The sequence below is a fragment of the Triturus cristatus genome, chromosome 3_2 (genome assembly GCF_964204655.1).
Source record: "Triturus cristatus chromosome 3_2, aTriCri1.1, whole genome shotgun sequence".
NCBI lineage: Eukaryota > Metazoa > Chordata > Amphibia > Caudata > Salamandridae > Triturus > Triturus cristatus.
Window position 1 is genome coordinate 788,981,210 of NC_140584.1, and position 15,806 is coordinate 788,997,015.

Here is a 15,806-nt window from a genome sequence, read left to right on the forward strand (position 1 = left end):
GAACTGCCAAGCCAGGTCCTCCCTGGACTGGAAACAAGCATCCTAGGACCGGTTTCGGGCTTTCAGCCCTCGTCAGCCAGGATAGCCTGATTCCAGTGGCATGGAGAGCAAGGGACTCACGTCTGAGCATACCCTTCCCACTCGGGGTGACAAATGCAAAAACAACAATTGATGGACAGAATGCAGAACAATGTCATACATTCACCCCAGTACAGAGATCTGGGCCTAAATACATCGTTTTTTTGCTCACCATGCCATTCCAGTTTGAACCCAGCCATATGCAAATCAGTCTTGACCCTGTGCCCCATGGGAACAGTCCAGCCCGAACTGCCAAGCCAGGTCCTCCCTGGACTGGAAACAAGCATCCTAGGACCGGTTTCGGGCTTTCAGCCCTCGTCAGCCAGGATAGCCTGATTCCAGTGGCATGGAGAGCAAGGGACTCACGTCTGAGCATACCCTTCCCACTCGGGGTGACAAATGCAAAAACAACAATTGATGGACAGAATGCAGAACAATGTCATACATTCACCCCAGTACAGAGATCTGGGCCTAAATCCATCGTTTTTTTGCTCACCATGCCATTCCAGTTTGAACCCAGCCATATGCAAATCAGTCTTGACCCTGTGCCCCATGGGAACAGTCCAGCCCGAACTGCCAAGCCAGGTCCTCCCTGGACTGGAAACAAGCATCCTAGGACCGGTTTCGGGCTTTCAGCCCTCGTCAGCCAGGATAGCCTGATTCCAGTGGCATGGAGAGCAAGGGACTCACGTCTGAGCATACCCTTCCCACTCGGGGTGACAAATGCAAAAACAACAATTGATGGACAGAATGCAGAACAATGTCATACATTCACCCCAGTACAGAGATCTGGGCCTAAATCCATCGTTTTTTTGCTCACCATGCCATTCCAGTTTGAACCCAGCCATATGCAAATCAGTCTTGACCCTGTGCCCCATGGGAACAGTCCAGCCCGAACTGCCAAGCCAGGTCCTCCCTGGACTGGAAACAAGCATCCTAGGACCGGTTTCGGGCTTTCAGCCCTCGTCAGCCAGGATAGCCTGATTCCAGTGGCATGGAGAGCAAGGGACTCACGTCTGAGCATACCCTTCCCACTCGGGGTGACAAATGCAAAAACAACAATTGATGGACAGAATGCAGAACAATGTCATACATTCACCCCAGTACAGAGATCTGGGCCTAAATCCATCGTTTTTTTGCTCACCATGCCATTCCAGTTTGAACCCAGCCATATGCAAATCAGTCTTGACCCTGTGCCCCATGGGAACAGTCCAGCCCGAACTGCCAAGCCAGGTCCTCCCTGGACTGGAAACAAGCATCCTAGGACCGGTTTCGGGCTTTCAGCCCTCGTCAGCCAGGATAGCCTGATTCCAGTGGCATGGAGAGCAAGGGACTCACGTCTGAGCATACCCTTCCCACTCGGGGTGACAAATGCAAAAACAACAATTGATGGACAGAATGCAGAACAATGTCATACATTCACCCCAGTACAGAGATCTGGGCCTAAATCCATCGTTTTTTTGCTCACCATGCCATTCCAGTTTGAACCCAGCCATATGCAAATCAGTCTTGACCCTGTGCCCCATGGGAACAGTCCAGCCCGAACTGCCAAGCCAGGTCCTCCCTGGACTGGAAACAAGCATCCTAGGACCGGTTTCGGGCTTTCAGCCCTCGTCAGCCAGGATAGCCTGATTCCAGTGGCATGGAGAGCAAGGGACTCACGTCTGAGCATACCCTTCCCACTCGGGGTGACAAATGCAAAAACAACAATTGATGGACAGAATGCAGAACAATGTCATACATTCACCCCAGTACAGAGATCTGGGCCTAAATCCATCGTTTTTTTGCTCACCATGCCATTCCAGTTTGAACCCAGCCATATGCAAATCAGTCTTGACCCTGTGCCCCATGGGAACAGTCCAGCCCGAACTGCCAAGCCAGGTCCTCCCTGGACTGGAAACAAGCATCCTAGGACCGGTTTCGGGCTTTCAGCCCTCGTCAGCCAGGATAGCCTGATTCCAGTGGCATGGAGAGCAAGGGACTCACGTCTGAGCATACCCTTCCCACTCGGGGTGACAAATGCAAAAACAACAATTGATGGACAGAATGCAGAACAATGTCATACATTCACCCCAGTACAGAGATCTGGGCCTAAATCCATCGTTTTTTTGCTCACCATGCCATTCCAGTTTGAACCCAGCCATATGCAAATCAGTCTTGACCCTGTGCCCCATGGGAACAGTCCAGCCCGAACTGCCAAGCCAGGTCCTCCCTGGACTGGAAACAAGCATCCTAGGACCGGTTTCGGGCTTTCAGCCCTCGTCAGCCAGGATAGCCTGATTCCAGTGGCATGGAGAGCAAGGGACTCACGTCTGAGCATACCCTTCCCACTCGGGGTGACAAATGCAAAAACAACAATTGATGGACAGAATGCAGAACAATGTCATACATTCACCCCAGTACAGAGATCTGGGCCTAAATCCATCGTTTTTTTGCTCACCATGCCATTCCAGTTTGAACCCAGCCATATGCAAATCAGTCTTGACCCTGTGCCCCATGGGAACAGTCCAGCCCGAACTGCCAAGCCAGGTCCTCCCTGGACTGGAAACAAGCATCCTAGGACCGGTTTCGGGCTTTCAGCCCTCGTCAGCCAGGATAGCCTGATTCCAGTGGCATGGAGAGCAAGGGACTCACGTCTGAGCATACCCTTCCCACTCGGGGTGACAAATGCAAAAACAACAATTGATGGACAGAATGCAGAACAATGTCATACATTCACCCCAGTACAGAGATCTGGGCCTAAATCCATCGTTTTTTTGCTCACCATGCCATTCCAGTTTGAACCCAGCCATATGCAAATCAGTCTTGACCCTGTGCCCCATGGGAACAGTCCAGCCCGAACTGCCAAGCCAGGTCCTCCCTGGACTGGAAACAAGCATCCTAGGACCGGTTTCGGGCTTTCAGCCCTCGTCAGCCAGGATAGCCTGATTCCAGTGGCATGGAGAGCAAGGGACTCACGTCTGAGCATACCCTTCCCACTCGGGGTGACAAATGCAAAAACAACAATTGATGGACAGAATGCAGAACAATGTCATACATTCACCCCAGTACAGAGATCTGGGCCTAAATCCATCGTTTTTTTGCTCACCATGCCATTCCAGTTTGAACCCAGCCATATGCAAATCAGTCTTGACCCTGTGCCCCATGGGAACAGTCCAGCCCGAACTGCCAAGCCAGGTCCTCCCTGGACTGGAAACAAGCATCCTAGGACCGGTTTCGGGCTTTCAGCCCTCGTCAGCCAGGATAGCCTGATTCCAGTGGCATGTACCGCTTTGTTCGCCATAAGTTGGCAGGGTATGCTCAGACGTGAGTCCCTTGCTCACTTTGCCACTGGATTCAAGCAAGCCTGGCTGAAGACGGCTGAAATGCCAGAAACCGGTCCTAGGAAGCTTGTTTCCGGTCCAGGTAAGGCATGGCTTGGCAGTTCGGGCTGGACTGTTCCCATGAGGCACAGGGTCAGACTGATTTGCATATAGCCATGTCTGAACTGGGGTGGCAGAGTGGGCTAAAGAACGGTGATGGATCAAACCCAGATCTGTTGACTGGGTGTGAGTGTTTGATTGGTTCTGATGCTCCGTCCATCACCACCCCCTTTTGTACCGCTTTGTTCGCCATAAGTTGGCAGGGTATGCTCAGACGTGAGTCCCTTGCTCACTTTGCCACTGGATTCAAGCAAGCCTGGCTGAAGACGGCTGAAATGCCAGAAACCGGTCCTAGGAAGCTTGTTTCCGGTCCAGGTAAGGCATGGCTTGGCAGTTCGGGCTGGACTGTTCCCATGAGGCACAGGGTCAGACTGATTTGCATATAGCCATGTCTGAACTGGGGTGGCAGAGTGGGCTAAAGAACGGTGATGGATCAAACCCAGATCTGTTGACTGGGTGTGAGTGTTTGATTGGTTCTGATGCTCCGTCCATCACCACCCCCTTTTGTACCCCATGGTAATGTTGGCAGCTACGTTTGGGGTGAATGGGAGTGAGTGAATGTTGGATTTGTGAGACATGTTTTTGTGAGTGTGTGGTGCAGATGAATGGGATTTGTCCTAGGTGGTGTCGCTTTGTAGTTGTGCAAGACAGTACATATCAGTGTGGTGGTAGTCATTTGTTTGTACTTACCAGCCTCCACTCCCCCGGCTTCTCATGTGAGACTCTCTGGATGCAGTATGGCAAGCACCTTCTTCTCCCATGGTGTGAATGGTTTTGGTGGAATGGGAGGGCCACCGCCAGTCCTCTCAGCCAGCTCACGGTTCTAGCTTCTCCTCTCTTTGACAACCCTCTTCAGATCATGCCACCGCTTCATGATCTCCTTTTTGGATCGCGGGGTGGTCCCTACTGCATTGACCCTTTAGACTATCCTTGCCCACATTTGTGTCCTTGTGGCTAATGGTGTCTGTTGGACCAGGCTACCAAACAGTTGTGGTTCCAGTCTGACTATCTCATTTACCATGACTGTCAACGCACTCTCTGTGAATTTGGGAATTTTATGTGTTGACATGGTGTGTGGTGTGCAAAGTGGTTGTGGGTGCAGGGGTGTGAGTGGTGGGTGTGGTTGTGATGTGTATGGTGTGTGATGTGCAGGGGAGTTAGTGGTGCAGGTGTGGTAGTGATGGTGGTGGTGCTGGTGATGTGTGTGTGCAGTATTCTTTTGCCTCTCCTCACTAATCTGGTGAATGCCCTTCTCTTCTGGAGTGTTGCAAAGGATTGTGGTCAGGGAAGGGGCTGGTTTTATACTCAGCTATGTGGGTATGTCCAAATGGGGTATTGCTGCCAGGTGTGTTGTGTGTCACTGGGAATTGTATTTTTCTTTTTGCCATGTGGTTGTGTCATCGGGGTGTGTTTTGTGTTTTTGGGGAGCATGGCTAGTTTGCTTTGTGCACTTTTTGGCCTGATTGTGGGTTTTTTCATTTGTCCGCCATATTTTCACGAATCGTCTGCAGCGGTGGCTATGCTGCAGCTCTTCCGCTGGCTCTCCCATTCATCCCTGTGTGCGACCGCGGCGGTCGGAAATTGCGTTATGTACCGCGGGACCATCAGGGATATCCTAATTTCCCGTGCGGTGTCTCCGCTATACATGCGGCGGGTTGGTGTTTTTCCGCTGCGGTTCCGACCTCCGCGGACGGATTTTGGCCATCTCTGCCCGCTACGGGCGGTTTTTCTTGGCCACGTTCCCCCGCGGTCTGTGTTTTTTGGCGGTTGATCCGAATTTGGTCGCCGGTATCTCCACGGTACAGGCGGGCGGTTGTTTTCTGCTTCCATGGCGGTCGGGGTGATTTTCCGACCGCCATCCTAATAGGCCCCTAAGTGCTTTGAACTAACTCAGAGCATGTGTTTGTTAGAAATGGGGATCTCTATTTGGCAAAGGTATTTACCTTTGTCCAAGTAGGGACCCTTACTTATAGTCAGAGTAAGGGAGTTGCACACTTTAGATTAAGGGCAGGCAGAGAACTCCGCTCCGTCAGCAGAGTGTGCAGAGTTTTGCCTACTAAACACTCTGCTGAGAGCGCAGAGTTTAGGCAAAACTCTGACTCCTCAGCGAAGCAAAGTTAGCCAGCTCCCAACATAAAAAGGCTCCTCGCCTCCACCTCCTTAATAAAAAATATTAAAACACAAATTTAAAAAGAAAAAAGGCACTTACCTGTACTGTGGTGTCTCCAGGCTGCCCTCCTCCTCCTCGCCGTGCTTTCTCCCGCAAACCCCTACATCCGACGTACATCTCACGAAAACTGCGCACTGCGCATACCTGAGCTCTGACCAACCTTGAAATGTTTGCCTTTCCTATAACTATGAACATTGCTCTCTTGTCCTCTAATTTGGTTTGAGCTTTATGGACAAACAAATACAGATCACTGACAAAATATCGATGGACAAAATATTGTGTTCCTAAAATATCGGGACATAAATATCGATGTCAAAAATATCGACATTGTATCTTCATAATGGTAAGTACTAAAATATCGAGAAAAAAATATAGGGGCCTATTAGGATGACGGGCGGATTGCCCCCGCCGGGCCGGCAGAGGCGATCCGTCCGTCATCCATGCCAGAATGACCCCCCGGCATATTAGGATGGCTGGGGGGTCCGTGGCGGACGGGAAGTCCGTCTGCCGCTTTTCCGCCCATCGACAAGTCGACCGTGCGGAAAAGGGGCATAATATGTGTTGGATAGCGGAGGGGAATAATTTACGATTCCCACTCCAAGAAGTACAACAGTAGGGAAAGTGTTGGATAGTGGAGGCATAAAAATAACTATTCCCACTCCAGAGAGTGCAACAGTAGGGAAAGAGTTGGATAGCGGAGGGATACAAATTATTATTCCCACTCCAGCAAGTGCAACAGTAGGGAATGTATTGGATAGCAGAGGGGAATAATTTACTATTCCCACTCCACTTCAGGGAGTGCAACAGTAGGGAAAGTGTTGGATAGCGTAGGGGTAAAAATTACCATTCTCAATCCAGCGAGTGCAACAGTAAAGAAAGTGTTGGATAGTGTAGGGGTAATAATTATTATTCCCACTCCAGCGAGTGCAACAGTAGGGAAAGTGTTGGATAGCGGAGGGGTAAAAATTACTATTCCCACTCCAGCGAGTGCAACAGCAGGGAAAGAGTTGGGATAGTGGAGGGATAAAAATAACTATTGCCACTCCAGAGAGTGCAACAGTAGGGAAGGTGTTGGATAGCGGAGGGGATAAAACCAAAGATTACAGCTATTAAAGCTAAATACTCAAACACAATAAAAACAAAACATATTTATCAATTAATAAATTAATATTAATGATCAACTAATGATTAATTTATTTAAACTAAATTTGTTTCCACCCTCTACCCCAATAAACACCAAAAAACACACCTGAAATATTTACACAATTCCCATAACGAATTTCACATAAAAACATTAATAACAATTAACAACAAATCATAAATTAATTCTAAAAAAATTGTTCCCAAAATTTACAATTATAAACCCCATAACTCAGACATCAAAATATTCCACAGTTAGCAATTGTTATATTTAATACATTAATTAGCATTAATTAACTATTAATTAATTAATTAATTAATTAATTAAAAATAATTTACCTCCCACCATATTCACCTATAAATGACACCACCAATGTTGTAAAAGACGACACAATTAACATAATTAATTAACAGTTAATTAATTAATTGATAACACTTCACAAACAAAATAAAAACCATTAATAATATATCAATTTACACAACTAGCATTTTAAAATAACATTTAAAAATTGTATATTAAAAATATAAAAAAATGTATTACAATTAAATTACCTCCCACCCTTCTGCCATATCAACCCACAACCCACTCTTAAACAAATTACACAATTATCATAATTACCAATTAATTATATAATAGTTACCAACCAATAAATAAACAATTAACAAGAAATTAATTACCACAATTACCAATACAAAATATTAAATTCATAATTATTATTTAATAAAATAAATAAATTAGTTAATTATAATTAAATTACTTCCCACCCTACTCCCCTATCAACCCACAACCCACTCCTAAACAAATGGCACAGTTAACATAATTACCAATGAATTATTAATAATTGACAACCAATTAATAAACAATTAATAATAAATTAATTACCACAATTAACAATACAAAACATTAAATACATAAATAATAATTCATAGAAAATCTTAATTACATCATTATAATTAAATTACTTCTCACCCTACTTCCCTATCAACCCACAACCCGCTACGGAACTAAAACACAACATTTAATTAAAATAAGAATAATATCTTCTAAAAAATGTGTACATATATTAAAAAACAAATGAAATACTTAGACAAAAAATAACACTTTCATTTAAAATACATACTAAACTATATAACACGAACTAAAAAAACGATATTTTTAACAATTATATTTTTGCAAACGATATTAATGACTTCGATATTTTTTAAAACGATATTAATGACTTTGATATTGTTAAAAACTTTAGACTCGATATTCTGTACCCCGATATTCTGACAGTCGATATTTTTGTATCCCAATATTTTGCACTCGATATTAGTGCAAGTCGAAATAAAAAACTCGAAATTCTGTCTCTTTACCAACAAATACATGTATTTGTGAGCATAAATCAACAAAGGTAGGGGGGGCCAAAAAGGGCTTTTGGTAAGGTCCAGCTAAGTGTGCCCAAAGTATATAAACAACAAATGACAGAGCTGTTCCTAAAGGGAATGGGAAGGGATGTACCATGTAGGAAGGTAAATGTTGTGGATATTGGAGCCCTCACACAGCCATCGGGATATTGTGAATCACATACCCTTCAGGATGTAACGTAACATCATCGGGCTGCTCCTACGTCGAGTCGGCTGGTGCAATACCCGACGGGCTCTTGTTTAGAGAGCACTCTTGTGGAGATCTTCTATATCCACGATAGCCGGTTGTTCAACTTGAAGAGTGTGGGGCGTGGTGATAATGTAGATGAATGTTAAAAAGGGGAGGGAGTACTATCTCAATTGTTTATTACGATGTCTCCTCACCTGGTTAAAAAACATGAGGTAAAGTGATAGAAACTCAGGTCTATGTTCTGGGTTATCTACACTGCCTCTTCATGGTCAACATGTTTCTCACTGTAGTTGAATAGTATTCAAGTGATTCTTCAGGACCTTGAAATTCTATCTACAAGTCTATCCAGACAAATAAAGTGATAGACAACAAGCGTTAATGTGTATAGCTGGTTTCATTACCTGCGTCTCGGTCTACCTGTGTAGAAAGTGGGAGACCAAAATTCGTTAAAACACGCTTCTTCACAAAATAGTTATCGTACATGGTGTGGGTATAGCGTGCATTTACAATGAAAGTGCACAGGCTGTGTAGGGAGGGGTAGGGAAATTAAAAACACACAAAACCACGTGAGGTGATCACTCTAAAGAGAGTTGTGACAGTGGTAGTTGCACTTACCCTATCTATTCCATAGGATAAACCACTGCAGTCCCTGGTAGGCTTACGCAAGGAGTTCCTTGCGTTCTGTATGTTAGTGTATGAAGGCAATATTTAAAAAGGTTAAAGGAAAGACAGTACTCCAGGGTCATTAACACCCCTTCTCTTAGAAGTCACATAGTTCACAAACATGTAAGAGTAAATACAATACTCCAGGGTCATTGACACCCCTTCTCTTGGATCAATATCAACTCAAACAGTTACAATATTAATCAGTGCCTATGCATGGAGCAGTTATTGGTGAAGTCCGCTTTCTTTAAGGATAAATCAAAGAAAGCGTAATTAGGACTCCCGCCAAACGGAAAATAGGGGCGTGTTTCCTTTAAATGCTTGTCGTTCCCATGGTATAGCGCTGTTGATTCCCGTATACATGGGCTGGTCTCGAATTAAAATGAAGGAGAGAACCTGGTGACTAGGCATAACACGACCATATGTTGATAGAAGTGCGTGATAAGGTATCTAGTGTGATATGGAGATCTCCCGCCAAACTAAAAGTGTGGGCATGTTTCATTTAAATGTTCCTTGTCGTTATCATGGTGTAACTCTTTTGGTTCCCGTATATGGTGACAGGTCTCGAACTAAAAGGTCGAGAAAACTAACGTCTAGGCATAGCAAGGCCATATGGTGGTCAAGGGTCAGTAATACCTAGTGGATCCGGTGTTGACCATAATACATACGTAAAGACCAGTAAAAACAGATTTTACTTACTGACACGCCGAGTCCGTGTCGCTCGTAGACCTACCCCGCACTACCAGGACTGGGGGGCGTGGTTCTAAGGTCTCGTGTGTGTTATATGCATCGCTGTCCGGGTTAGTCTAGGACGTAATATCCACTCGGAGGAGTGGCTCGAGTTAGCCGCCATCTTGGGTGAAGTACGAGGTACAAGTAAAATAAGCGATTAGTAGGCAACTGATTCTTTAATGCTCATAAATGTCCGTCTTGGCCTATAATGTAATGTGCATTCGAGGGAGTGGCTAGATTTAGTCGCCATGTGGGGTGAAATACGAGTGGGGCACTCGGTTACTGTATTCAAGAGAGTGGCCATAGCAACAGAATCTTAAATAGTCAACTGTGTCCAATGTTAAACACGCCTGCATAGTGCGAGTTCCTTGTTTCCTCCTATGTATTTACCTGATTGTTAGTGCTTGGTGTGGAAAAACCTATGTAATACAATTAAAATTAATCGGAGATCAGGGTAGTGATTACAGAGCCTCGTATGCGCTATGTTATGGTATGTGGTCTCAAAAATGGTGTTATTTACTTATTCCAATAGCAGACACTACCTCTATGTTTGAGGAAGTTAACAAGGTGGTTTAGGAGCTTGGTGTATCCTAAATCTCAGGGGGGTTTTAATGAACACCATGGAATGGCATCGTTGAGTCCTGTGGTATCTGTGCCACTTTTATATACCCACCGTTGTTCCTTAATTAATAAGGCTTCTTTAGTTATGTTTGGAAATGTTTCTAGAATAAGCCATCGGAAGGAATCAGGGGGGTGTCCTTTCTCTAGAAAGTGTGCACACATTTTAGTATTCATTCTTTTACAGCGGAAATTGCTACGATGTTCTATGATGCGTGTCTTGACAGGACGTGTTGTCATGCCTATGTATTGGAGTGTACAAGGGCATGTAATCATATAAACACAGTTAATGGTGTTGCAATTGGTGTTCTCTTTCAAACGCACTAGGAACCTCAAGGACTCTATAATACACACCCGTCCACGATCACAGAGCCAGACAACACAGAGAACACTATGGGAGCTGCCCCCTGTGACCGGACATTACCCATGTGGCTCTTGTTCTGTATGTCACCTCACTGACATACACAAGACAGTTGACATCAACGACAATTACAAGTGGGAACTACGACGTCACACCAATTGCAACACCATTAACTGTGTTTATATGATTACATGCCCTTGTACACTCCAATACATAGGCATGACAACACGTCCTGTCAAGACACGCATCATAGAACATCGTAGCAATTTCCGCTGTAAAAGAATGAATACTAAAATGTGTGCACACTTTCTAGAGAAAGGACACCCCCCTGATTCCTTCCGATGGCTTATTCTAGAAACATTTCCAAACATAACTAAAGAAGCCTTATTAATTAAGGAACAACGGTGGGTATATAAAAGTGGCACAGATACCACAGGACTCAACGATGCCATTCCATGGTGTTCATTAAAACCCCCCTGAGATTTAGGATACACCAAGCTCCTAAACCACCTTGTTAACTTCCTCAAACATAGAGGTAGTGTCTGCTATTGGAATAAGTAAATAACACCATTTTTGAGACCACATACCATAACATAGCGCATACGAGGCTCTGTAATCACTACCCTGATCTCCGATTAATTTTAATTGTATTACATAGGTTTTTCCACACCAAGCACTAACAATCAGGTAAATACATAGGAGGAAACAAGGAACTCGCACTATGCAGGCGTGTTTAACATTGGACACAGTTGACTATTTAAGATTCTGTTGCTATGGCCACTCTCTTGAATACAGTAACCGAGTGCCCCACTCGTATTTCACCCCACATGGCGACTAAATCTAGCCACTCCCTCGAATGCACATTACATTATAGGCCAAGACGGACATTTATGAGCATTAAAGAATCAGTTGCCTACTAATCGCTTATTTTACTTGTACCTCGTACTTCACCCAAGATGGCGGCTAACTCGAGCCACTCCTCCGAGTGGATATTACGTCCTAGACTAACCCGGACAGCGATGCATATAACACACACGAGACCTTAGAACCACGCCCCCCAGTCCTGGTAGTGCGGGGTAGGTCTACGAGCGACACGGACTCGGCGTGTCAGTAAGTAAAATCTGTTTTTACTGGTCTTTACGTATGTATTATGGTCAACACCGGATCCACTAGGTATTACTGACCCTTGACCACCATATGGCCTTGCTATGCCTAGACGTTAGTTTTCTCGACCTTTTAGTTCGAGACCTGTCACCATATACGGGAACCAAAAGAGTTACACCATGATAACGACAAGGAACATTTAAATGAAACATGCCCACACTTTTAGTTTGGCGGGAGATCTCCATATCACACTAGATACCTTATCACGCACTTCTATCAACATATGGTCGTGTTATGCCTAGTCACCAGGTTCTCTCCTTCATTTTAATTCGAGACCAGCCCATGTATACGGGAATCAACAGCGCTATACCATGGGAACGACAAGCATTTAAAGGAAACACGCCCCTATTTTCCGTTTGGCGGGAGTCCTAATTACGCTTTCTTTGATTTATCCTTAAAGAAAGCGGACTTCACCAATAACTGCTCCATGCATAGGCACTGATTAATATTGTAACTGTTTGAGTTGATATTGATCCAAGAGAAGGGGTGTCAATGACCCTGGAGTATTGTATTTACTCTTACATGTTTGTGAACTATGTGACTTCTAAGAGAAGGGGTGTTAATGACCCTGGAGTACTGTCTTTCCTTTAACCTTTTTAAATATTGCCTTCATACACTAACATACAGAACGCAAGGAACTCCTTGCGTAAGCCTACCAGGGACTGCAGTGGTTTATCCTATGGAATAGATAGGGTAAGTGCAACTACCACTGTCACAACTCTCTTTAGAGTGATCACCTCACGTGGTTTTGTGTGTTTTTAATTTCCCTACCCCTCCCTACACAGCCTGTGCACTTTCATTGTAAATGCACGCTATACCCACACCATGTACGATAACTATTTTGTGAAGAAGCGTGTTTTAACGAATTTTGGTCTCCCACTTTCTACACAGGTAGACCGAGACGCAGGTAATGAAACCAGCTATACACATTAACGCTTGTTGTCTATCACTTTATTTGTCTGGATAGACTTGTAGATAGAATTTCAAGGTCCTGAAGAATCACTTGAATACTATTCAACTACAGTGAGAAACATGTTGACCATGAAGAGGCAGTGTAGATAACCCAGAACATAGACCTGAGTTTCTATCACTTTACCTCATGTTTTTTAACCAGGTGAGGAGACATCGTAATAAACAATTGAGATAGTACTCCCTCCCCTTTTTAACATTCATCTACATTATCACCACGCCCCACACTCTTCAAGTTGAACAACCGGCTATCGTGGATATAGAAGATCTCCACAAGAGTGCTCTCTAAACAAGAGCCCGTCGGGTATTGCACCAGCCGACTCGACGTAGGAGCAGCCCGATGATGTTACGTTACATCCTGAAGGGTATGTGATTCACAATATCCCGATGGCTGTGTGAGGGCTCCAATATCCACAACATTTACCTTCCTACATGGTACATCCCTTCCCATTCCCTTTAGGAACAGCTCTGTCGTTTGTGAGCATAAACACAGAGACAGGGAGAACAGGCAGTGGTTAATTTCCCATAACAAAATAACCACACCTTGGTAGTCAGTTACTAAAAACTAAACAGACTACGTGAAAGCATTTATGAAGATTTTTTTAAAGCAGGTGGGGGGTTGGAGGCAATGGGGGCTGAAGCTAAGGGAGCAACGTGGTTAGGAAGCATCACAGGTGAGGATGGAGTTCACATAAGCAACAAGGGGAGGGCAGGGAGATACGCAACCAACATGGTAAAGATGGGAGAAGAGGAAGCAACTTGGAGGAGGGCGGGGGTCACAGAAGCAACACAGGGGAGGGGGGTTGGATGCAGCATGGAGAACTTGGGTGAGTGCTGCAGTGAGTGAAGTGAGGAGAAGCACACAAGGACAAGCTGCAGAACAAGTGGGGAGAGAAGTATATGGCGAGAAGACTCAAAAACATATCCAATCTCTGGGAGTGCTTATACAAAAAGAAAAAAGTAGCTCCCTGACCTTGAGCACAGACACCAGTCAGAACCACACGTGGTGAAGAAGCAGTCCTCTGTGGGAGGGACAAACACAAGATTGACAAAGTGGGACACAAATAACAAGCATTGGCATAGCCAATAGGTCTTGCCTTTGGGACCTTGTGGGGCATATTCATGAGGAAGTGGCGGTGAGAGGCGTTAGCCTCCTTGGCTTAATGCCTCTCACCGCCACTTCGGAAACGCCAGGCTGCACCCTATTCTCAAGAATGTGGTGCAGCCTGGCGTTTTCCCCTGCGACGGCGCTAAGTCTCACGACTTAACGCCAACCCAGGCACCCTTGCACCAGAGTGCAAGGGTGTCTGTGAGCAGGGAGGTTTGTTTATGTACAGGAAGGTGTCCCTTCCTGCATATAAACAAACCTATAATGCTGTTTAGTAACTTACATGTGTGCTGCTTCATGCAGCACACATGTAAGTTACAAAACAGCATTTTTGAAAAGGTTTGTTTATGTACAAGAAGGGACACCTTCCTGTACATAAACAAACCATGGCATTTTGCTATTTCCATATCTGCTGCACAAGGCAGCACACATGGAAATAGCAAAAACGAGGAGAAATTAAGCATTTCTCCTCGTTTCGCCCCCTTAAGACCATGATTTTTCTGGTCTTAAGTTCGGCGCTGCCACCTATTATTGCCGCCCATGATAATAGGTGGCAGCGTCGAATTCAATGGGTGTTTTGCGGTGGTACGCCCACCGCAACACCCACTGCACGCCTCCTTTCACGCTAAGGTTAGCGTGAAAGGGGCCCTATTCTCAAGGCATCGTCAAGCCACTTAACTTGGCTTTAAGCCACGTTAAGTGGGTTAACGCTGCCTTGAGAATAGGGCGCTGGCCCTATCGCCACGGGAATGGCAAAAAAAGTGACGTTCCCGTGGCGATAGGGGCTTGAGAATATGCCCCTATGTTTTTAGCCAGAACTTTTGGCTATGTTGTAGAGCATTGTGGCTGCTGTGCATCATGTTGAAAAGTTATAATAAAAAGTATTAAGCATTTTTGTTACCCTTATACAAACCAAGAAAACATTACATACAGCTGAACGACCTGATTGATAAAAGAATTAACACCAAAAATGTCTTCTAGGTTTTTTGTACTTGCACTGCTGGCAAATTCTTCCTGCCTGTTCTCATGCTTGTTTGTTGTAAAAAAAATTGTTATGGGGGAGCGGGACATAATCAACAGGGGAGTGAAGCTTGGAAAACAGTAATTTAATTAGAACACGAGCAGCGGACGGACACTAGGGGAGAATCAACAGATGCCAGATTCCGAGGGCGGACTGACGTGATGCTTAGGTGATGTTTAGGTAATGCTTAGGTGGTGTGCTGATGTGAAATGGTGGTGGTGAGTGATGTTTGGTGCTCAGGTGGTGCCACTACATGGTGTGGATAAGAGGTACGTTGTGGATTGTGGAGTTGTGGAGTTGTGGAGTTGAAATATGTCTTTTGGTGTGTAATTACATACATACATACATACATATATTGTATAGTGTGTATTGAAAATGTGTGGAGTTCAATTGTGTGGCCTGGGACTGTGGTGTTGAGTGAAATTATGCTTAGTGAAATTGTGTCATGGTGTGGAGTGCATTTCTGTTGATTGTTGGTATGTGGCCTAGAGTGCATTTATGTGGAGTGTATTTATGTTGCATTTAGTAGAGTGTAATTATGTGGCGTGTAACTATGTTGCACTGAGTAGTATTATATGGAGTGTATTTATGTTGCATTGAGTAGAGTGTAATTATGTGGTGTGTAATTATGTGGCACTGAGTGGCATTATGTGGAGTGTTTTATGTTGCATTGAGTAGAGTGTAATGATGTGTCGTGTAATTATGTGGCACTAAGTGGTATGATGTGGGGTATTTTTATGTTGCATTGAGTAGCGTGTAAATA